The sequence below is a fragment of the Pteropus medius genome, unplaced genomic scaffold (genome assembly GCF_902729225.1).
Source record: "Pteropus medius unplaced genomic scaffold, Ma_sr-lr_union100, whole genome shotgun sequence".
Taxonomy (NCBI): Eukaryota; Metazoa; Chordata; class Mammalia; order Chiroptera; family Pteropodidae; genus Pteropus; species Pteropus medius.
Genome location: NW_024342473.1, coordinates 8,719,749 through 8,741,643, shown reverse-complemented (window position 1 = coordinate 8,741,643; position 21,895 = coordinate 8,719,749). Strand labels below are relative to the sequence as shown.

Below are 21,895 nucleotides of genomic sequence, written 5' to 3'. Positions count from 1 at the left end.
TCCCTCTTTCTCTTCTTCCTGCCCAGCCTCTTGCCCAGCCTCCTTCCCAGCCTCTTACCCACACATCTGGAAGAGACAGCATTAGGGAGGCAGCCCAGGCCTTCAGGCTTTCTCTTTGCTCTGGCTGCATTTGGTCCCAGGCCTTCTGTGGCTTCTGTAGATTGCTGCCAATTTGCAGCAGGATGAGAGTCTCGAGGGAGCCGGCTTCATCCGTGCCACAGCTGTCTTTCACCCCTTGCCAGACTTAGGTGTGTTATAGGTTCCCTGAGGCTCTCTTCACTTTTTTCTTTCTTTCTTTTCTTGTTAAAAATTTTAACAGCTTTATCGAGTCTAATTCACACACCATAGAGTTTACCCATTTGGAGTATATAATTCACTGATTTTAATGTATTCATAGATATGTGCAACCATCACCACGGCGAATCTTAGAATATTTTTATCACCTCAAAGAGAAACATGTACCCTGGGCAGCCACTTTCTGTCTCTATAGATTTCCCTATTCTGAGCTTTCATATGAATGGAATTATGGTATGTGGCTTCTTTCACTTAGCATAATGCTTTTAAGGTTTGTCTATGCTTAGCATGTATTAATACTTTATTTCTTTTTAGACAAATAATACTCCATCATATGACTATACCACATTTTGTTTATTCATTCGTCTATTGTTGGGCATTTGGGTTGTTTCCACTTTTTGGCTATTATGAATAATGCTGCTATGAACATTTGGGTACAAGTTCTCTTTGCTTATTTCTCTCAAAAATCTTTTCAAGAAGAAGTTTCCAAGTCACAACCTAGGGCGTTCTTTTCATTTGCTTCCATCTGCAATCCATCAGAAATGCCTTGAATTCCTGGGACACCGATGGTGCTCTTTCCTCGTTTTCAGAGCTGATGCACATTTCCCACTATTGTAATATTCTTTTGACAATTTTTGTCATGCTCTGAAGGGAAAGATTTTGCTGGCCTATCTTTCAGTAGCTATATTACTATAACAAGAGGATATAGAGTAGAAGTTAACTTTTTTTTATGACCCAAGTTCATCATCATAAATTATTCACTGAATTAAATCAGGTTCTACCAATGTACAGAATTACGTTTGTTATTTCATGAAAATGACCTTAGAAAACTAATTTTATCATCATCATCAGCAGTAGTAGTGATTTATTGAGCCCTTACTATGAAATGAGCCAAGGATGACAAATGGTATTTAGAGAATGATATATATGTAGCTTAAATCTTATGTGCTATAATTAGTACAAAAATTAAATCCATATAATCTACTGAAAAATTTAAATTTTAAATAAAGAATTTTAAAAAATGAATACTTACAAATAATAAATTCTATGAATGGAATGAGAGAAGACAAGAGGGAAGAACCTACTCAGTATTCTGCGAAGATTATCCAAGGAGAATTTGCCATTTAATTATTTATGGCAAAAATATTGATTAGTAAGATTTTTAAAATGTTTTAAATCTGAATCTTTTCATTTACTATGTGGGCAGCACCTCAATGATAAAGTGAAATCAAGCAGGCATTAGTTTTCAATCAGTTTTGCAGTTCTGGAGAAAAGATTTTTCTCAATGTTGAATTAGGTATATTGCTGTCCTCTGGGTAAGCTTGTCTCCCCGTGATATAGGTTGTAGTCATTAGTGCTGTTCACAAATGTTTTCCTCTAGGGACATGGTGGAATTGTACTTCACTGACCTTCTGAAAGTTGCATGTGGCCACATGATTTTCCCTGACCAATGAGATGTGAGTAAAAGTGACGTGCGTCACTGCTGAGAGGAAGCTTCAAGAGCCAGCACACAGTTCCCGTAATTCCCTTCCCACCATTGGGTGATCATGGAAGCCCGTGCTGAAATGAAGCCTTCGTCAGCCTGGTTCCCTGAGTGAGTATGGCAAGCAGAACCCTCTGCTAACCTGCTTTGGTCCTGTAGTGTGAGTGAGCTAGAAACCTTTGTTGTGCTAGGTCACTGAGATTCTGGAGTTGTTCAGCTTATTCTGAGTGATTCAGCACATGAGTCTTAGGATATGATCTTTTTATAAAATCAAGATATACTAGCCCTTTCTAGAAATTGCCTCTTCCCCTGCATCCTCACAAGTCTCCAGGCTTCCACTTCCCACCGAGGAGCCTCACTGGCTATTTCCTTACAGAGACGTACAACAGCCATGGCCCCATGAAGAAGTCATACATTGCAGCGCTCCTGGCCTGGGAGGTTCATGTGCTGTAGAGGGGGCTTCTTACCTCTGGTGTAGCTCTTCTTGCATGTAGACCTTGAGTCTTGGCCTTTTTTGGTTTGCAATGTTTTTGCCCTGGAACATGATTCTGAGCCTTACCCTTTCTTCTTCTGTATCAGCAGTGGGGGTAGGGGCGGGGTGCATGCTTCACCAATTTCACCTGTTCATCTAACTTCTCCCTTCTTAGGATTTAGTAATAAAGTTACTTACATCTGGAGAACTGGGCTGTTACTCTATGTAAAAATGTATCTAGCACTGTCTTGTGGCTTGACATAGGAAAAAGTAAAACACATAATCCTTGAGTGCATCATCCTTATAACCTAGTTAGAGAAAGAACTTACATATGTGAAATAATGTGTGAATGAAAAAGTATTACATTTTAGCTTTATGTGGAAATCAATAATGTTTGTTTAGACAGTTGAAAAATTGGGCAGTAGTTGATTAGGTGTGAACTGCATAGTGTTTATTTTGTCAGTATGGTATATAAGCTTTGATGAGGTGTTGAAGGAAAAGGCTGCTGCATTCTGTTTCTCATCCTCTAGATGAGCGGCAGGAGAGCAAGAGAAGCTTCATCTGTATTTGCAGCTGCTCCCCAGCCCCAGCATCACCACCTCAGCTCTACCTCAGATCATCAGGCATTAGATCCTTATAGGAGCACTGGTCCCTGGTGCCCAAAATATTGGGAACCGTTGCTCTAGAATGTTAAAGCTAATGATTAGATTTCAGAAAAAATATGGAAATAGAACCTTTTTGCTTCATTGGGTGATAGGATCTGTACTGAGATGAGGCTCCAAGGCCACATGTGGATACAGAAATACCAAGCACTTAGCGAAATTATTTTCTCCACTTTCGTAAGAATGAGAAAGAGCATTGTGAAAATGAAAAGCATGGCAAAACCAATCATTTAAATTCAGAACCTTGACCTGCATTATCTGTAAATTACAGGCTGTGCACCAGGGTGCTTCGGTTGAAAGTCAAAGACAGCCACTTTTGTTAGCCTCCTGTGGATACCCAAATATATTCCAGAAAATGGCCTCTGTTCTAAAGATATGTGACTTTTGGTACACCCTTGTCTTCGGGGAGTCCCACAGCGTCATGCTGTTAAACTTCTCCTCGTGGCTTTGTTGTTGTCTAAAGCTGTGTTCCAAAGAGGAATTTCTGTTTCTCATTCCTGCAAATTTAAAAGTTTGCTTGTGTTGTATTGCTCTTTAGCAACAATCAGCAAAGCTTAGGGGAAAAGAAAGTGCCTCCAAGAACAGGAAAGAGAAGTGTGAGAAAAAGCAGCTGTCATCACACTCCTAGCCTTCTGAGCCATTAATTTAGTTGTTGATTTCTCCAGAAAACCTCCTTTCTCTTGCCCTGCTCTATTCACTCCTGGGAGAACAAAAGGTCAGTATTTTCTGTGAACACATCTTGCATTTTGACTTGAGCAGGACTAGCTTTCATACGAAACAGATGAAATAGGGAATTGCAGTTCATGTTCTTCACCACCAGGGCCGTCCGTACCGCCTTCAACCTGGGCAGTATCTGTCCCCAGCCTCTTCCTCCTCGTTTCCCAAGGCTCCTTCCTTTGCTCTCACTGGCATCAAGCAGTGCTGCCCTGATCTTGTGCAATGGGCGTGATTTTGGGTGAACTGGATGCTGCTACCTGATCTCATTCCCTGCCCTGTTCTTACTTCCTCTTTGATCGTCTTTGCACTTGAAAGCCCCATATGAACTTCTGTTGTCAGCTCTCTATCCTCTACCACCTCGATTCTGCTCAATTCGCAGGCTGGACCTGTGACTCCTGAGGAATCCCAGGACTGACTCTACACACCCCAGGATTCTTTTTGTCCAGTTTCCATGTCTTATGTGCCTGTGTATCTTTGGTCCCTCCTCTTAGCGATTCCTGCCAAATGCATTGCTTCCCTTATTGCCTCATGCTAGTGATCCTCTCTTCTGAGCTCAAGTCCTGTGCTTCTAGTAACTGCTTTGATATCTTCCTCTGGGTGCTCACGGGCCCCTCATCTGCAATATTTCTCAAACTCACTTTCCCTTTCCTAACTCCCATGTTCCATGCGAGCATCGCTCCTCTTTCAGGTCTCTGGGCTTTTGCCACGTAGCTTCCTCTTCCTAGAGTGCATCCCCGCCCTCAATCCACATTCTGCATGAGGCTCCTCATCCTTCTGAGCTGAGCCTAATGTATCTGCACAGAGAATCTACCCCAGACCACCCTCTCTGAGAAGGTCTCCTCTTGTCCACTTTCTGTCACCCTGTTAACTTCCATCATAGCACTTACCACCATTTGGGATTATTTGTTTAATCTTTTACTTGTCTGTGGTCTGATTTCCTGACTAGATTGTAAGATCCATAGACAGGACCTAAATCTGTTTCATTTAGCGCTAAATACTCCCAGAGCTATGCCTGGCAAATAGCAAGAGCATAACAAGAGCGTGGTGAATGGATTTTCTTGCCACCCAGTCCTCGAACTTCAGAGTTCTCCTCTCCCTTGCTCCCCAGTTCCAATCTCAAGCCTGTTAACTCTCTTGCTGAACACCAGGTCCTTCTTTCCAGATTATTATAATAGTCTCCTAACTAATGGCCCATTTAATCTGTTCCTTCTGCTGTCTTTGTTGCCCATTACTGCCTGGGGACTTTTCTTGAAGTATTTGTTATAACTGTTACATTTCATATTCAAAAGTCTTCTGCTCTTTACCTTAACCAGGTATTTAAGATGACCCGATTTTGTTTTCCATCACACCCCTTCCCATACCCTCTATCTAGTCAAGCTGCATCTCACCTGTACCCCACACCTTCCTCTATTTATCCATAAGTCCCTGCCTCCCATACCCAGCTAGAATTAGATCCTGCTGTCTCAGAATTCTCTTAAGATCCTCATCTATGTTCTTTAATGACACATGACTTTCTACCTTGAACTGTGGTTGTTTATATACATGCTGTTTTCCTAAGTAGATTGCAGACTCCTCAACAGAGAGGACTATATATTTTTTTGTACTTTATTCAGTGCCTAGACAATTTGAATTCAGCAATTATTTGCTGAATGAATGTGCAAGTAATGTATAATCTCTAAGGCAGATAAACTACTCTAAGTAGGATGAGAGATACCAGGTCCTGTGAAATGTGAGAGTGGAACAAATTTAAGTTTCCATACCTCTAGGCCACTATAGCTCTCCTCTCAAAGAGGTCTCATCTACTGTGGGGACCTTCATCTTGAGGTCCAAGGCTTCTCTGTTACTTTCCCTTTTAAACTTTGAACTGGCTGTGAGGACCTAGCTCAGAGGCTAGTGGCCGGGATAGGACCTGATGCCTGGCTTCATGTCCTCTTCTTTCACCCCACTGTCTTGGCCTAGAACTGATGGAGCAAAATTTGGCTGAGACCAAAATGATTTGGATTGGAATTAGCCTAATGGAGAATGGAACAATTACCAATTTTCCTATTCCTCTCTCTTCCTCAGACATTAGGGTCTAAGTCTTATGCAAATTATGAAACATGATTTTATTTTTAATCAGAAAAGTTGGTTTCTGAGATATGGTTGGTCTAATTTTTTCCCATGATGCTCAGCATCCTTTATTAGCAAAGCTTGAAGCAGGGTTGAAAATAGGTTTATCTCATATGCTAGTTCCACTTGTTGACAGCGGCTCCCTAGAGAACCTTTTTCTCAAATGATTTATCATCCAGTATCCAAGTGTCATGATTTATTATTGATGTCTGCCCTGGATACAGGAGGAGAGTGTGGGGCACATGTTTTTTTTTTATTTGGTCAACGTGTGATTATTGAGCCCTTGAATACCAGACACTTTGCTGATCACTGGGGATATGAGTACAAAAGAGAAATAAATGATTCTGCTTCATATAGCTCACAGGTTTATGAGGAAGGCAGACAATTAAGTTATGCAAGTGTGAAGAGTCTTAATGATGGGAGAAATACATAGTGCTTCGGGAGTATATGAAAGGCAGTTTAACCCTATGAAGTGATATTATTACCTTCATTTTACTTGCAAAAACTAATTTGTCCAGGGTCACACAGCCAATAAGTCACAGAATTTGAATTTTTATCCAAGATGTTCTTACTTCAAAGCTTCTGTTCCAGTGTTGTTATGGTGATTTTTTTACTTCATGTGACATGTGAGAAGTGGTGTACTAGAGTCAGTGTGTGCTGTCTTATGAGAGGTGATTGTACATTATCAAGAATTTTACACGTTTTTGATGTCATGTTGAGCTTGAAGACAACCAATGTGGGAGTATTTACACAACAGAAATTGGCATATACTACAAATCAAGCTTTTTTCTTCCCCCAAAGAGCTGGTTAAGTATTTATCAACATACCCCTGGATGTGTGATACTACCACATTCTTTAAAAGGTCACAAAATATACTTGGGTTTTTATAAAGAGGTGAATCCAGTGGATCTGAACTTTTAGTGGCATAAGAATTATTCGGAAAAGTGGACAGCTTGTTTAAAGGAGTTTGAGTTCAGTGTATCTGGGCCAAGACCAGAAATTTACATTTTTAATAAAGATCCAAGGAGATAAGATGCTGCCAGAAACGAGAACACACTTTAGGAAATGCGACCTTTTAAAGTAAGTGTTTCCGTTTTTTTTTGTTTTTTTGTTTTTTTTTCACATTAAGGGTGCTAGATGAACTCCCTGGGTCCGTGTTTCCAACTCTGGCTACACATTAACCAGCTGAGGAGCCAACACAAAATACCAGTGCTGGGGCTCCACCCTAGACCCATTAAATCAGGACCCTAATCAAGGAACTGGTGACAAGCAGGCCAACTCTATTTCAGAATTCTTATGGACAAGTTACTCCTCTGTGACTCCTGTTGTCCTGCTCCCCACTTTTGGACTTTCATGTCTACTGCGATTATCTACCTCAGTGTGGTAATTATGTATTGGGTATAAGGGGAAGACAGCTGGGCTCTTTAGCTGGCAGGTCTTCATATTGAGAGAATCACATCTGCTTAGCCTTATCTGTACCTGGACATGATTTAGAAAATGAGATCCTGGATCTCCAGTCCGAGCTTGTGCTATAATGAGATGAAGTCAAGGGAGGAAGGGTGTGTATTTTCTATGTGGGAGGAATATAAATAATTGATGGTTAGTGGATGGACAGTGGTTTATTAAAGATGGCCACAAAGTTTTTGGTACTCCTACCATTAAGAAGTGAGATATATTTTCTCTCCATGTGGGTCAGGGCTGCCTATGACTGCTTTGACCAATAGGGAATGGCAGAAGCAACATTGGGCCTGTTGTGGACCTAGTTTTCAAAAGAAATGGCAGTTTCTATGAGCTTATTGAGTCCTGAACTTCCTTGTAAGATGTCATCCATGTAAGAAGACTAGAGATTCCCTGATACTTCATGGGGGAAGAGAGAGAAAGACAAGCTGAGCTCAGATTCCCATTTGTTCCCATCAGTGCATCAAGCATGTGAGTGAAGTCATCCTACATTCTCCAAACCAGTCTAGCTGCCAGCTAAATACCACTAAGTAATCCTAGCTGACACTGCATGGAGCAGAAGAGTCACCTGATTGAGCCTTGCTCAAATTCCTGTCTTTCAAAATTGTGAGATCTGATAAAATGGCCATTGTTTTCAGCTACTAAGTTTTGTGGTAGTTTGTTACACAGCACCAGATAACTGGAACTCTCCCCTAGGTGATTCTAATGTGCAGCCTAGCCTTTTAAAAATATTTCCACCTGGGTAGCTACAAAGACTTTTTTCCATAGCCCCTTATCCACACACTACCCAACATTTGCTTCGTTTTCCACCTAAGTCAACTACTTTTATGTTGCAAAAAATAAAAGACATCTCATGCATTTGGAGGAAATAGTCCATAATATTCAATAAAGTGTCGTGGACTTTTAAAGAGACCAAATATTGGAATATGTGTCAGGAAACCTTGATTTTATTCCTGTCTTTGACATTACTAGCTCTTATGATCTTGGGTAAGTCATATATCTTTTCCCAGTCTTATTTTTAATGTTCATGAAATTAGGAAGTTACACCAGGTTGTCTTTAAGTTCCCTTTCACTTGTGGGACTTTGTGACAGTGTAATGATGTGTGGAATAGTAACTATCAATGGGGAGAGATTATTTTTACAAAAACACAACTCATCAGTCTATACTTAATCACCACTGACTCAGTTTAGATTTATACTCACCACCCAGGGGTGAAAAGCTTTATGCTTACATCACTAATAACTTCTTCAGGCACTTGGCTTCCTGAGTATGCATGCTTATTTTAAATGCACAAAGTTGAAGAAAGAAAAAAATAAAGCTCAACATCCATTTTTCATCTTATAAAATTCTGTAGACACTTTGTGTTCAATGTGATTATGCCAAGCAAAAAACGTTCCATGCCATGGGCCGTTCCGGTGGCATGGGAGATATAGTAATGAAATTCATGACATGTAAGTTTGGATTTACAATTTGGCAACAAATCCCTTTGTGAGTCTTCAGAACTTATCCACCTCGCCTTAGTGACATTTGTTAAAAGCAGAAAGAAAGCATTCTTTGTGTGGAAAGCTGAAATATGCTCCATCCTTGGACTATAATTAAAGTCACTCACTTCCTCCAGCTCCAGTTATGCCCTGCTGACCTTTCCCAAAGTGTTCTTTTCTGGCCTCTGTTGATAGCAAAGGATCTAACCCATTGCTGCTAAAATACACATTACAGTGTTTTGAAAGCTGAGAAGTGGTAGCTCCATGAAAATTAGAATCATTTCTTCAATTCTGTATTTTTTAAAATCAGACATAACTTGGTATAGAAGTTCATGTATTATTGGTAGTTAAAATCAAAGTGGAACTCTTTATATGCCATAGGGAATCATCAAAAGAACTGTTCCTTTCCTCCATAAATCAGACCAAAAGGACTCTCCAGTAAGAACATTTCTCTCATCTTTCCCTTGGCACGAAAAGCAGCAGTATAAAACATAAACTGCGTGGTGTTTGCTACCCTTGAGTGGCAGCTGCTAGAATGCAACGTTGCCATTTGTATTCAAGGGACCTTTTATTCCCAGCTGCATGAGCCAAGCCACAGGACTTGCAAGAATGCTTGGGATGCTTCCTGTGAACTTAGGACACAAAGAGTCTGTGGTGTGGCTCTGAAATAGGAACCACTAAAGAGAAAAGACCTGAAAGAGACTTTTATTATGCCAGTAAAGACATTGCTATTCGTGTATAAAGTATGTGTGCCTACAGAAGATAGCTTATGTGTGTGTCTATGGGGGTATGTGTGCCAACTTTCAAATGTCTTTCCTTTTTTTTTTTGAGACAATTGAGGTTATTGTTTTCAAAATCTAACCCAGAAGAATGTCGGAATGGATCAGTGGGCACTGAGCCATCATACCTGTGATTGACCAAGTTCAACGAGGGAATTGCAGAATAAGAGGAGCCAGTGTTTTTATTATTAATGGTTAAGCCATTGCCCTTGATATGAGATTTTCAGTTTACAAATAGGAAAATAGTCACTCAAGCTAGAAGTCCTTCCAAAATGGACTCCCTGTTTCCTTCAATGTTGAGCAATTTTGGTGTGCCAGGGGCTCTAACAGAAGTTATTTTCTATGAAACATTCAAATTGACATGCTACCAACTCATTCTCCACAAAGGGCTGTGAAGAAGTCGCCAGTAATACCACCTGGTACGGAAAGGGAAAGTTTTGAAACACTTTCATTTACATCAAATTTGAAGAAACCATCACACAAGTCAAAGGTCTTTGAGATGATTAATGCTTGCATTCAGAGCCTCTCTTTCTTAACCAAGGTTGTGATGAAAAGTGAACTTGAGTTTATAGTTCATTGTCATTAACTGAAACATAGATTTAGATGTACAAAAATATATAGCTTTTTTTTGGTACACAAATATGACCTTGAATTTCATCTGAAGTCAGTGATAGACTCTATTATTTTTCCTCTTACTATTTTTTTCCAAATTATAGATGAATTTATGATCAGTTTAGGGTAAAGGAAACCCTGAGGATAGATTAATTTTCCTCAATATCATCTAATTAAAACATAGAGGTTATATGCAAGTTGAATGTTTTTTGGATGTCAGCCTAAGGTTCTTGGTGAGATTGTATATGTGGAGAAGAAACTACCTTTTCACACCCACTTTGTGAGAGTGCCCACGTTAAGCTATGTGATTGGAATAAGGCTTGTATTGCATTACTCTCCTTCAAGCCTTGGATACTAGTAGTAAAGTAAAATGTTTCCTCGTTATTTTGATAATGATACTAAATTAAAATGACAACGACAATAAATCTTCTGTTTAGAGACTCAAGAGAACACGATATAACAGAAAATACTGAAATTAAGATATAGTAATGGCACCATTACTCAAATTAATCTAGTTCTTACTAATCTAGTATTAAAAAGACAGTGGCGGAAATGCTGCCTTCAGTGAAGTTTTAGCCTCAAAGGATGAAACTTAGCTACCTTTTCGGCCTGAACACATGCCCATAGATGATGCCTCAGGTATAGGTCCCCAGGTAGTTAAAGGAAATTTGTGATTTATAAGATTGATTTTTTTTCTATGAGATTTTTTTTTTTTCCTGAACAGCTGTTAAATGTGATTAATTCAGGAAAATTCCCTTTTCCTTTTGCAAACAGAAAGGTAGAGGAATTTACAATGATCTGGAACATGAAACCCTCAGTCATGAGGTCATTCCCCAGATTTGACCTTCGCAAATGGTGAGTTGAATGACCTTTCCCAGTATGAAACATGAGGACTAAATCCTGAAACTCAAACTTAAAGATACTCAGGGACCATGTTAATTGTTAACTTCATGATTTCCACACCAAACAGAGAGCTTGCTCTTAGTCATCTGCAAAAACAGTTTTTATTGACACAGGAAACCTAAAAATAACCATAGCTTTGAATAATCAGATCACTCAACTTGGTTAGGTCACTAACCATACTGGATCAAGGACTCAGTCTCTGGGAGGAATTGGATTCTATCCGCCCAGTGTGCTGGGTGTATGGATAGGGCTGAGAAAACAGGCAAGTCAAAGGTCTCTATGTCTGGAGCTCAACCCAGAGGGCAGAGCCCACCCCAGGAGGCAGATCTAAAAGTCTCACAGCCATTTCTGCTGCTGGCTTTTGCTTTCATGGACAATTTTGTGCCTACCTGCTCGTCCTTCCCTCCCTCCCTCCCTCCCTCCTCCTTTCGTCCTCCTCGTCCCTCCTAAATGCCTCCTGCGTCCTCTCCTTGTCCTCCTCCTCCTCCTCGTCCTCCTCCTCCTCCTCCTCCTCCTTCTTCTTGTTCTTCTCTCTCTCTCTCTCTCTCACACACACACACACACACACACACACACACACACACACATACGTTACTTTTACGCCTGCGCTACTGCCCTGCAGATATAAAAACGGCCTTTAAACACGAAAAATGTTCACATATAATTAGATGAATACAATGAAAACAACACTGAGATATCATTTCTCACCTGTTGGATTAGTTAATAAATTTGACAACATGTTCTGTTGGCAAAGCTTGGGGAAATAGACATTTACATACACTGTTAGTAGGAAATTAAACTGTTACAACCTTTCTAGAGTGAAATTTGGCAATATCTTGCAAAACTACGTATACATTTACTGTTTGACCCAGCAATTTGCCTTATAGAAATCTACCCAAAATATATGTCCAATGATATGAAAATACATGTGTACAAGTTTATTTGTTGAAGCAACATTTGTAATTGGACAATATTAGAAACAATCTAAATGCCTATATATAGCAGAATCATTGAATAAACTATGATTCCTCCACTCATGGAGTACTATGTATCTGTGAAAAGGAATAGAGAATCCCTGTGAAATTATAGGAAGTGGTTCCAGGCTATATTGTTAAGTGTGTGTGTGGGGAGGGGGCGGGGAACAGTGCAAAGGATATCTACAGTCCCATTCGTAGCACTTTTTGGAATATACCTTCCTATATAGCTCTGACTTTTAGAACCATAGGAATGTTTCACATATCTCTCTCTCAGTAATTAATTAAATTCAACCAGGATGTTGGGGGAACCCAAAATAGAGCACAGAAAGAAAAGAACTAAGCTAATTAACTTTGGAAAGCAATATTTTAACTATATACTGTTACACTAAAGACAAAAAGAACTGTACACAAATATTGTTATCTAGTTGATAAATATGTTCCTCATGGGGAATTCTGAAACTATGTGTCTACCAGGATTGAATAAGTGAATACCTTGTGAATAATGAGAACCACATTTTTCACAGTAGAAGAAAGAAATTATAAATAAGGAAGGGGGAAAGTTAGAATGAATGCTGTGGTGTTAAAATAGGAGGTATCAGCATAAACTCATGATTTTTAATATATACAAATGAGATACAGAAATAGATTGTATATGCATGTGTAATATATATGCACATATTTTCTAGCTCATATTTCCTATACATTACATTTCTGTAGCAATGAATACACCTAGCACTTGCATCTTGTTTCCTAAATATCATTCTAAGAAAGAAAGAAAGAAAAAGGAAAGAAAGAAGAAAAAAGGAAAGAAAAGAAAGGAAAAGAGGGAGGGAGAGAGAGGAAGGAAGGAAGGAAGGAAGGAAGGAAGGAAAGAAGAAGAAGGGCAGTAGCAGGCAGGGCAGGCAGGTGGGAAGGAAGAAGGAAGGAAGGAAGGAAGGAAGGAAGGGTGAGTTCCTTGTAGAATTGACTCAGGATTAAGCCAGGGAAAATATAAGGCTAGTCTAGAATATCTTGTGGGACCAGAAAATAAGGAATTATTCAAAAACTGGTGGGGACATGTTGAAAGGATACTGGAACCAACTCAAAAGAGCTCTACTGACTCGAGACAACCTGAGCAATGAAATAATGATAGTAATAGATAGTAATACAATATCCCATAGAATAAAGTAAATAAGTGACCCAAGTAAAGTGTTCATAAGGTCATAAGGCTTCATAAAATTTGCAAAGAAGAGATATTTTAACCACAAATGGTTAGGACAGCCCGTTGCCATTCTGACCTGCCCTCCAGCACACTTCATCTCGTGTCAGATAGCATTAGAGTGGCTGCAGGCATTTTTGAGCTCCAGCTAAGTGAAGTTGATTAGGGTTTATTGGGATATATTTATATATTTTGCAGTCTCTTTTGTGTATTGTTAAAGCATTGCTAGCTGTTCCAGAGTGGGAGTGTCTTCCAGGAATACTCCCACTCTCCAATTTGGTATCTAATTTTGTGTTTGTCATTTTGTATTCTTTTTCTTAAAGAGCCCTTCCTTTCTCCCTGTTTAATAGTATGAGCTTCAGGCCTCTAGTAACTTGAAACCACCCTTGGCAATGACACTAATGTTTGAGGGAACTAGTTAAAGATGTTATAACAAAAAATTAAGTAGGGGGGAAAATAATCTTGTTAATTAATATAAACAGAAGATCAAAAAACTTAGTTCTCTGGAGATATTTAGCGTATAGATTAAGATCCAACAAATTTAAGCATACCTTAAGGCCATCATCCTATTGAAGCATAGACGATAATTGATTGTTAGCGGTATTGATCCTGAGTCATGAAGTAAAGCTTAAACTGTTGAATATACTCTGGTAAAAGATACAAAGAAGTATATAATTTATTTAAGGAAAATTTCCTTTTTAAATGTTTAAAATTAAAATGTTGATGCTTATGTATCGAAATCTTCAGTGATCCACAAGACATACCTAAAAACAATTGCTTATCCGAGGGCTTAGATGGCCTAAGTTTCACTTTAATTTGCTTGGGTAAAGCTGCAATGGTGAGTTATATCTTTATTCTAAAAATCAGAGTAGTGTGTTAGATCAATTGGTTGCATCAGATTTCCCATGATTGTAACCTGCATCATTCCTGCATGCATTTTTAGCACTTTTCTCATAGAAGAGTTGCAAGTGAGGTAGGCCATTCTTAGAAAGCCCTGCGGAATTAAGACTTTTGCTAAAGATACTTCATGGAGGCAGAATGATGTCCAAGAGAAGCTATAGGTCATGCAGTCAAGCAGATGCACTCCTACTTGTAAAACAAACAAAAAAAATTCAGACAAAATAGGACAAATACTGTATGATTTCACTTATATGAAGTACCTAGAGTAGTCAGATTCATAGAGACAGAAAGTAAAGTGGTTTCTAGGGCTGGGAGAGGCAGGAATGGGAGTTACTGTTCAATGAGTACAATTTGACTTTGAGAAGATAAAGTTCTGGAGATGGATAGTGGTGAAAGTTGCACAACAATGTGAATGTGCTTAATTGCACTGAGCTGCATACTTAAAAACGGTTAGCGTGGTAAATTTTATGATATATATCTAGATATCTATATCTATATCTATATATAATGACAACAAAAAAAATAAAACAACAATGAATTGCAAGGATAAATCGATTGTGTACAATGTGTCAAGCACTGTGCTAAATATTACTCACATATTACATATGTTGGATTTAGTCAGCACAATAATTCAATAGAGTAGTCCCATTCTCCAGGTGAGGAAACTAAGGCTCAGAAAGATTAGGTAACGTAGTTAAGGTCAGAGAACAAGTAAGTGATAAGACTAGGACTCAAACTCAGTCAGTAGAAACGTCATAATTTAGAACTTCAAAATCCAACAGAGGTTCGATCACCAGCTCTATATTTGCCTCGTAGTAGGCATCTAATATTTTTTTAAAATCATCATCATTATTATGTAAACTATGCATGAGAATTTGGCTTTTTCTTTGCTAACTCCTAAAACTTGGTAATTTTTTTCTCCTGTGTAAATGAGGTGCAAAAGCCATGATAAAGAATCAACATGGAACATGTCTGCAATTTAGGCAACAGGGGAAAGAGTTAGCGTTTGGTGATAACTTGAACAAGAAAACCACTTTTTTTTAGTGACTGGAGTCACCTGAATTGGCTCTTAAGGCTTTTTGAGCTGGGATTTGGCCAGGCTTCACACATATTTGGACTGCTTTTCGATGACTCAGGTTTACTAGAAAGTTCTTTGTGGTCATTTAAAAGGGACCCTCTTGAACCACAGAGTGATCTAAAGCATCCCAGAGCAGAAAAACACAGTGGTAAATCTAGCGTAACAGTCCTGCCCTGCTCTCTGCTGTCTTAGGAGTTGGGGAGACAGTCCCTGGTCCCCTCAGAACCCTGGAATGGAGTAGGAGGCTCAGCCTGACAAACTAGAGATTCAGCGGAACTCAGCACAGCCAGGAGCTCATTAAACAGTCTCCCTTCCTGAAAATTTGTTTCCCTTGGCCAACCCATGAGGATTGCTTTTCATTAGGCTAAACCTTAGACTAAAAGCTATTTTCTCAAATGGCTGCTAGGAAGACTTTTTAAATATTTGAACCCAGCTCTTTCAAATTCTAAACTTCACACTCTAAACCAATAGCCTTCAACTTTTTTTTGCCTATTGATTTCCTTCCGATTATTAATTTTGAATGGATGCTTTCCTAACCAAGCCAGTCATTTACTGAAGAACTGTTATGTTGTGGTGGTGAGTGAGGTGGGGTAGCAACAGCTTCATTTTAAATATATTGCTTCAAAAGCCTTTCTCATCTGATCCAGTGAGTCATGAGAACATCCCAGGAGCAGGTCTCTGCTCAGGGATTCAAATTTCCCTTTCCAGGCAAGCAGGAAGCAGTATGGCTCCAGGGAGGCCTCTAATCTGATGATTTGGCACAGGGCTTCTTAACCCCCGTACTGTGAACATTTTGAGTTGAATCATCCTCTGTCGTAAGGGAGGTCTTATGCATTTTAGATGTTTAGCAGCATCTTTGACTTCTACCCATTAGATGCCAGAGCATATCCCCTGCCCCTAGTTGTAACAACCAAAAAAATCTTCCGACACTGCTAAATGTCCCCTGGAGGGCAAAATCATCCTTAGTTTAGAACCATGTTTACTAGTAGGTTTGAAGTTACTGCTGTGCATCTAACATCTAGTCTTGCTCCTTCTGCCAGCTGGCTTCCTCTCCACTATGCCTCTTGCAAATATGTGTGTACACTTAGTACCGGCCTGGCCTTGCCTTCCGCTCCATAGCCTAGAACAGGACTCAGGGAGATTTCTGTCCCTGCCCATGTTCCTAGACCCTGACACATCAGCCAAGAGGTCTCTGGGCCACTCCCCTGTGGAGAACTCTATCTCGTCAGAAATCTGTGGACGTACGTGTCTATCCTTATGTCTTCCCTCAGTTCAGGGCCAGTTGCGCTCTATTTGGCCTCCATTCCTCCAGACACTGAGGTTTGGAGTTGTGACTGTCTCCTAGTTTCTTTGAAGATGGTGGAGTTTTTATTTTTCTATTTTTCATTCTTTTAAATTTTTATTTGGCTTTAGGGAAAGGAGTTTAACTGAAGTATCTGTGATCTTTATGTGGAAGCTTTGATCCAGTTTTACTTCTTGCGTCACAATACATACAGAGACAGAGAGTGAGCGAGCAGGAGTGAGAGCAAGAGAGGGAATGAGAATGAGAAAGAAGAAGGAGAGACAGAGGGAGAGGGAGAGAGAAAATATGAATGTCCAAATGTAAACCAATGCACTCAGCTCTGATATTATCTGCCTCTCCTCTTGTATTGATGACAGAATTAAGCTAAAGGAGATACAGTGAGCTCCTTGTAGAACTATTGAATTTCAGAAAGACAGAAAAAAATCTTAGTTGTGGGATATCATTGTAAAATTCCGTTAGAAAATTGCCATAAATGTACAGTGCATTAAAAGTGCCTGATAATTACATACTACTTAATGACATAATTAATTTTTTCTATCTCTATCCTCTCAGATGAATACAGAAACATACTCTATTCTCTATCTGAGTGCCCCCAAAGTCATGGCCCCACACTGCAGCAGACTCGCTGTCCTCTATTTGTGTGTGTGCTCAAAACTTCCTGCCATTAGGCAGGCAGCCCACAGAGTCCCACGGGTCCAGGTGCAAGGATCATTTTAATTTAGTTTGCTCTGTGAAGCATATGAAATGTTCTCATACATTAAGATACCTTAAAAGCTTCTGTGGACAATAGTGACTATAATAATTCTGATACTGATAGAAAGTGCTTAGTTGTTTCTGGGTGGGGGTTACCTAAATCGAGGGACCTCTTTCTCTACTCTCTCTTGTCTTTTCTTTCCCTCCCTAATGTTCCCTTCTCCTTTCCTCTCATCTTCTCTCCTTTCCATTCTCTTCTTCGTTCTCTTTCTATCTGTCTCTCTCTCTCTCTGTATCTGTCTCTCTCTGTCTCTGTCTCTCTGTCTCTCTCACACACACACTTACATGCTCCTCCTCCTCTTTTTTCTAAGCATTATCAAGAGTTTCCATACCTGGAGAAATAACACTTTTAATAATTGCCCAGTATAGTGGTAAGTAAAGTAGACATCCAGAAAGAAGACTAATATTAAGACTTGTACATAATAGATTAAATGGCCTTGTGAGTTTTTCCTCTGATTTCATTCTGGCAAGTTCCTAGAGAACCTCTGGCTTTGCTTGCCTGTTTTACTACTTTTTAATTGTAAAATATTTATGTCTTACCTTCAACCTTCCAACAAATATTATAAGCTCCCCAGGGCTGGAACTATACCTTTTAAATTTATACTATTCTGGTGATTGCTTAGGAAATATTTGTTGCTGTATTTGAACATCGACTCTTCCAGATTACCTAATTTCTGTGTCTTGTAACTAAACATCGTTGGTCAATTCTCCCTCCTCTAAGACATCTTCCTTCGAGGTAGCTACATGCCAGGCTTCTCTAGTGTAATCATTTTGGTATAAAACATGTTGAAACTTTATGTTTCACCTCAGGAGAACAGCATGAAAGCCAACAAAGTAATGCATCATTTTGTCAGGAAGCCATAGAGTGCAAGATAGAAGAATTCAACAGTGTCTGGCCTTGTGCCCTGATGCTTTCTGGACTTGGATCCCCTGGTACAGGAGTCACTGTATGTTTCTGGCTTCCCCATACTTAATGAGGTCGTGAAGGCAGCAGAAGGGGTTCGGTCTCAAAGGACTTCAATCTAATGCCCATTGCCCATAAGCTTCTCTCTCTTCTCCCCACCCCTGCTCTAGGAAATTCTACTTAGTTGTAAGAAATAAAGCACGTTTGTTCTCTGTCTTCAATTAAACTCTCTCATTCTAATATATCAAAGATACTCAAAAGATTGAGCAAATCTCTTTTTCCTCTGGCTTTGTTCTAACACGGCCAAGACTACTAAAGAAAACAGCACATACTAGCAAGGAGAACTTGGAAAAGTCCAAGATACAGATTTCTTATTTTTTTCCTCCCTAAATCTTTCTATTTATATTCTCCAAGTGTCAAAATGGATGTGACTCAGCTGTGATACACCAAAAGATTAGGCAGCATGTAATTCAACCATCACTCTCTCTCAGCATATGGCAAGGTTTGTGGCTGCCAAAAATGACATACTCTTACCTCCAAATACATATGAACAAAAAAACCTGTGCTTCATGAAACCAAGGGCAGCACCTCCACCAGTCTGCACTGTCTAAGTAGTTCTTTGGGACCTGATCAGGCTAAAGTTCCAGATGACTCACAGGACTAGTACTTGATTTCTCTGTGTGGGCTTCATGCCACACACTTCTCTCTGAAAGCGTGCCTCGCTATACCCACGGTCCTCATCTTTCAAGAGAAACCATTCAAAATCTCTCTCTCCCAAGTCCCTTTGAAGCAGTCTCCCTGTTACAAAATAAGCAGGGATGCTTTCCTCTGCATTCACCAAGGATGCTAGAGCCTGGCTTATTATCTCCCACTAGCAGAGAGAAGTAGCAAACATGATTGCTTTCATGGAGAAAACATTGTGGATGGATTTTCAGGGTGGAGAGGGAAGAAAATGCATTATCCCCTTCAAGTTGTGAGGTTTTTTTTGACAAAATATTTTTCCTGGTTTGTGCTGGCTCCACCATCAAGAGACTTAATGATAATTTTGTGGCTGTCAGGCTCTTGAGAGTCCTCTTGAAGACTGCTTGAGACTGGGAAGGGAAGAGCTGTGCTCCTACTTTGACACAGCAAGAGTTGTTCGTACAGGGTTGCCATGATATGAAATTGGGATTATGCTTCGATTCAGTTTTCCCTCAACAATCTGTTACAATTCAATTTTAGCAAGATATGTGTTCTGTTCAATCATTTTGTACCATCTAAGGAATAAGGACAAAGTGAAACAGGATTTGGACTCATAGACCATCTTTGTTAAGCACTCCAAAGGCCCATCTGCCTCAGGCAGTGGTGGCCCAGGTGAGGATAAGAGCCAGCTTTTCCTTGGCCCCAGCAAGGAGTCACTGAGCCCTATTTTCCCTTAGAGTTTTCTAAATGGTTTTCAAAATTGCTTTAGCAAGCAACTCCTGTGCAGCTGCTGGGGTGGTTGGGGCATCTGCATGCTTGAGAGATCTTGGTTTCAGTGTCAGTTTCTAGGGAATCCTCACCCCGGCCCGTTCTCCTTCAACCTGAGATGAAGTAGCTCCTCAAAAATGTTTAAGTACTTTTTACCCACTCCTAATACACTGCTTAAAAACTTCAGAGATAATATAATGATTGTTAAAATGTTTCAAGAGCCTAGAGATGGTTTGACTTTGATTGACTGTTTAGTCTTCTATTTGATTAATGGACCCAGGAAGACAGTGAGGGTCTGTGGCCATACAGTTGACCATCAGAGCCTCAGTACATCTCTGTATAGCTTTGCTCCCTGCCACTAGAAGCTGGACTGTCATATAAATAAGAGACTGATCAGTTTCTTCTTAGGTCTCAGCCTGAAAGCATCTGATCTGTATGCCCCCACAGCCAGTCTGATTTGTGTGGGGGCTGCAGCTGGCCTCCCACACAGACCCCAGGCCTACCAGCCTTCTAGAGAGTCATGCACCAGCTTCCCAGGTCTGCAGAAAACTCTTCTCCCTGCCTTGTTGTCATTGAAGCTATTGGTTGGCTGGGTTGAGGGGTCTGGGCTCTTCTTCTTTTGTCACCTCAAAAATGAGTGCCCTGCCGGCTTTCCTAGTCCATGAGAGGAGAGTAGGGAAAAAAAGTTGCTGAAACAGAAATGAGAGTTTTTTACAAACAACTAAATCTCTATGATTATAAAATTGTACACTGTTAGAGCTAGAAGGAGCCTTAAAGATCACTTAGCCAAACTATCTGGCTTTCATGTGGAGGAAACTGAGACCCAGAAGGATTAAGGGACTTGCTTAAAAAAGATTTTCTGATACCTTCCAACGCCTTCTTAGGGACACTTTACAGCATCAAATATAGGGAAAAGGTGAGAAAAGAATATTTTCCCAAGTAACATTATCTCAGGTGCTGTTCATCTTTGTACCCTCAGCAGCTTGCAGAGAGGACTCGATAAATGTTTTGTATTAATATGAAAAAGTGTATCTGGCAAAGGATTGTCCAGTGCTGTGATTTTGCATTCACCTTTTATTAATTCAATAAATATTTATTAAATAATGATTATTATGATGGTCAACAACTCTTACATTTACTTACAGACCAGGTATTTTTATTGTATTGTCACATTTAATCCTCACACTAGCCTCGTGTGGTAGGTAACACTACTATCTCCATTTTAGAGATAAGGGGAAAAAACATTGAGAGGTTTGATACTTACCCACTGTCACAGAACTGAAAAGTTTGAAAAAAATTCAAATTCAGGGTGACTGGTTAAAGACTCCATTCTTAACTTTTATACTGTCTCACAGACATTGGTTGTGTGCCTAGCACTGTGCTAGGACAGTCAGTTTTCTTGAGAAGCTTACTTTTTTTTTCTTTTTTCCAGATGAAAACAGGACCTGCATAGCAGCAGAGATTTGGGTTGGAGAATGGTAGAGAAAGGACCCATAGGAGTGTTGGGATGGTTTTATTAGTGCTCTTGCTTTTCGTTTCCATCTTTGGGAAAATCCATTCTGTGAGTGAGGAGAAAGTAGAGACAGGCTTGATGATTGATGAGAAGCTGCTGCTACCCAAAGGGATAATGTGAGGAAGCCAAGAATGGAAATGCTGTGGCCACAGGGTGGGACAGTTCTCTCTGTGTACACATGTATATGGAAGTTGGGGCTACCTATATTGGGTTCTGGATTTCATATTTTTCTGAGTCCACGGAACATCCAGAGAAAGATAAGTTATTTCACAACTAATTTAGTGAGTATCTACTATATATCATCTAGTACCCCAAACCCTGCTATTGTCAGTGATCAACAAACAAAGGCCATCACCCTCAAGTGAAGGCTCTAGTGAATGGGGTTACAGTGCAGGCAGGTTAGGACCTGTGATTGGGATGAATGAAGGTGCTATGCCAAATCCTGACAATATTAAGGTGATTATGGAGCATTCCCTTAAGAAAAAGACTGAGGCTCTTTGCCTGGAGAAGACAGACATAGGGAGGAAATGATAGTTGACATCTTGGAGAGAAGAGCCATCATGGTGAAGTAAGCCATGAGCCTGTGGTTCCTAGGAGAGCTTGGGCAGCAGTCAGAGGTGGGCACTGTCACTGATGTTGTGCAGGAAACCCCACACTGGCTGTCAGAAAATACTGTTGTTGGATCTTTCAATATTTTATAATACTCTGTCCTATTATGAATAGGCAAATGGAGTCAGAGATCCAGGACTTGCAAGGAGGGTGAGAAGGAATCTTTGGAAGTTTCTAACTTCTTGCCTTTCCCATGGCATAGAGTGGAGAAGTATAAATGAACAGGGCCCACAGGGGCTT

At 40.0% G+C, this 21,895-nt stretch overlaps 1 long non-coding RNA gene across 2 annotated transcripts in view; it reads left to right on the top strand.

Moving 5' to 3' along the window:
- LOC120604435 (uncharacterized) overlaps nucleotides 1-21,895 on the top strand; it is a 101,599-nt gene that overhangs the window by 11,988 nt on the left and 67,716 nt on the right. For both annotated transcript variants that reach the window (XR_005653339.1, XR_005653338.1), the window contains exon 2: nucleotides 1,676-1,888. This is a non-coding gene — a long non-coding RNA (uncharacterized LOC120604435). The remainder of the gene's footprint in view (nucleotides 1-1,675; nucleotides 1,889-21,895) is intronic.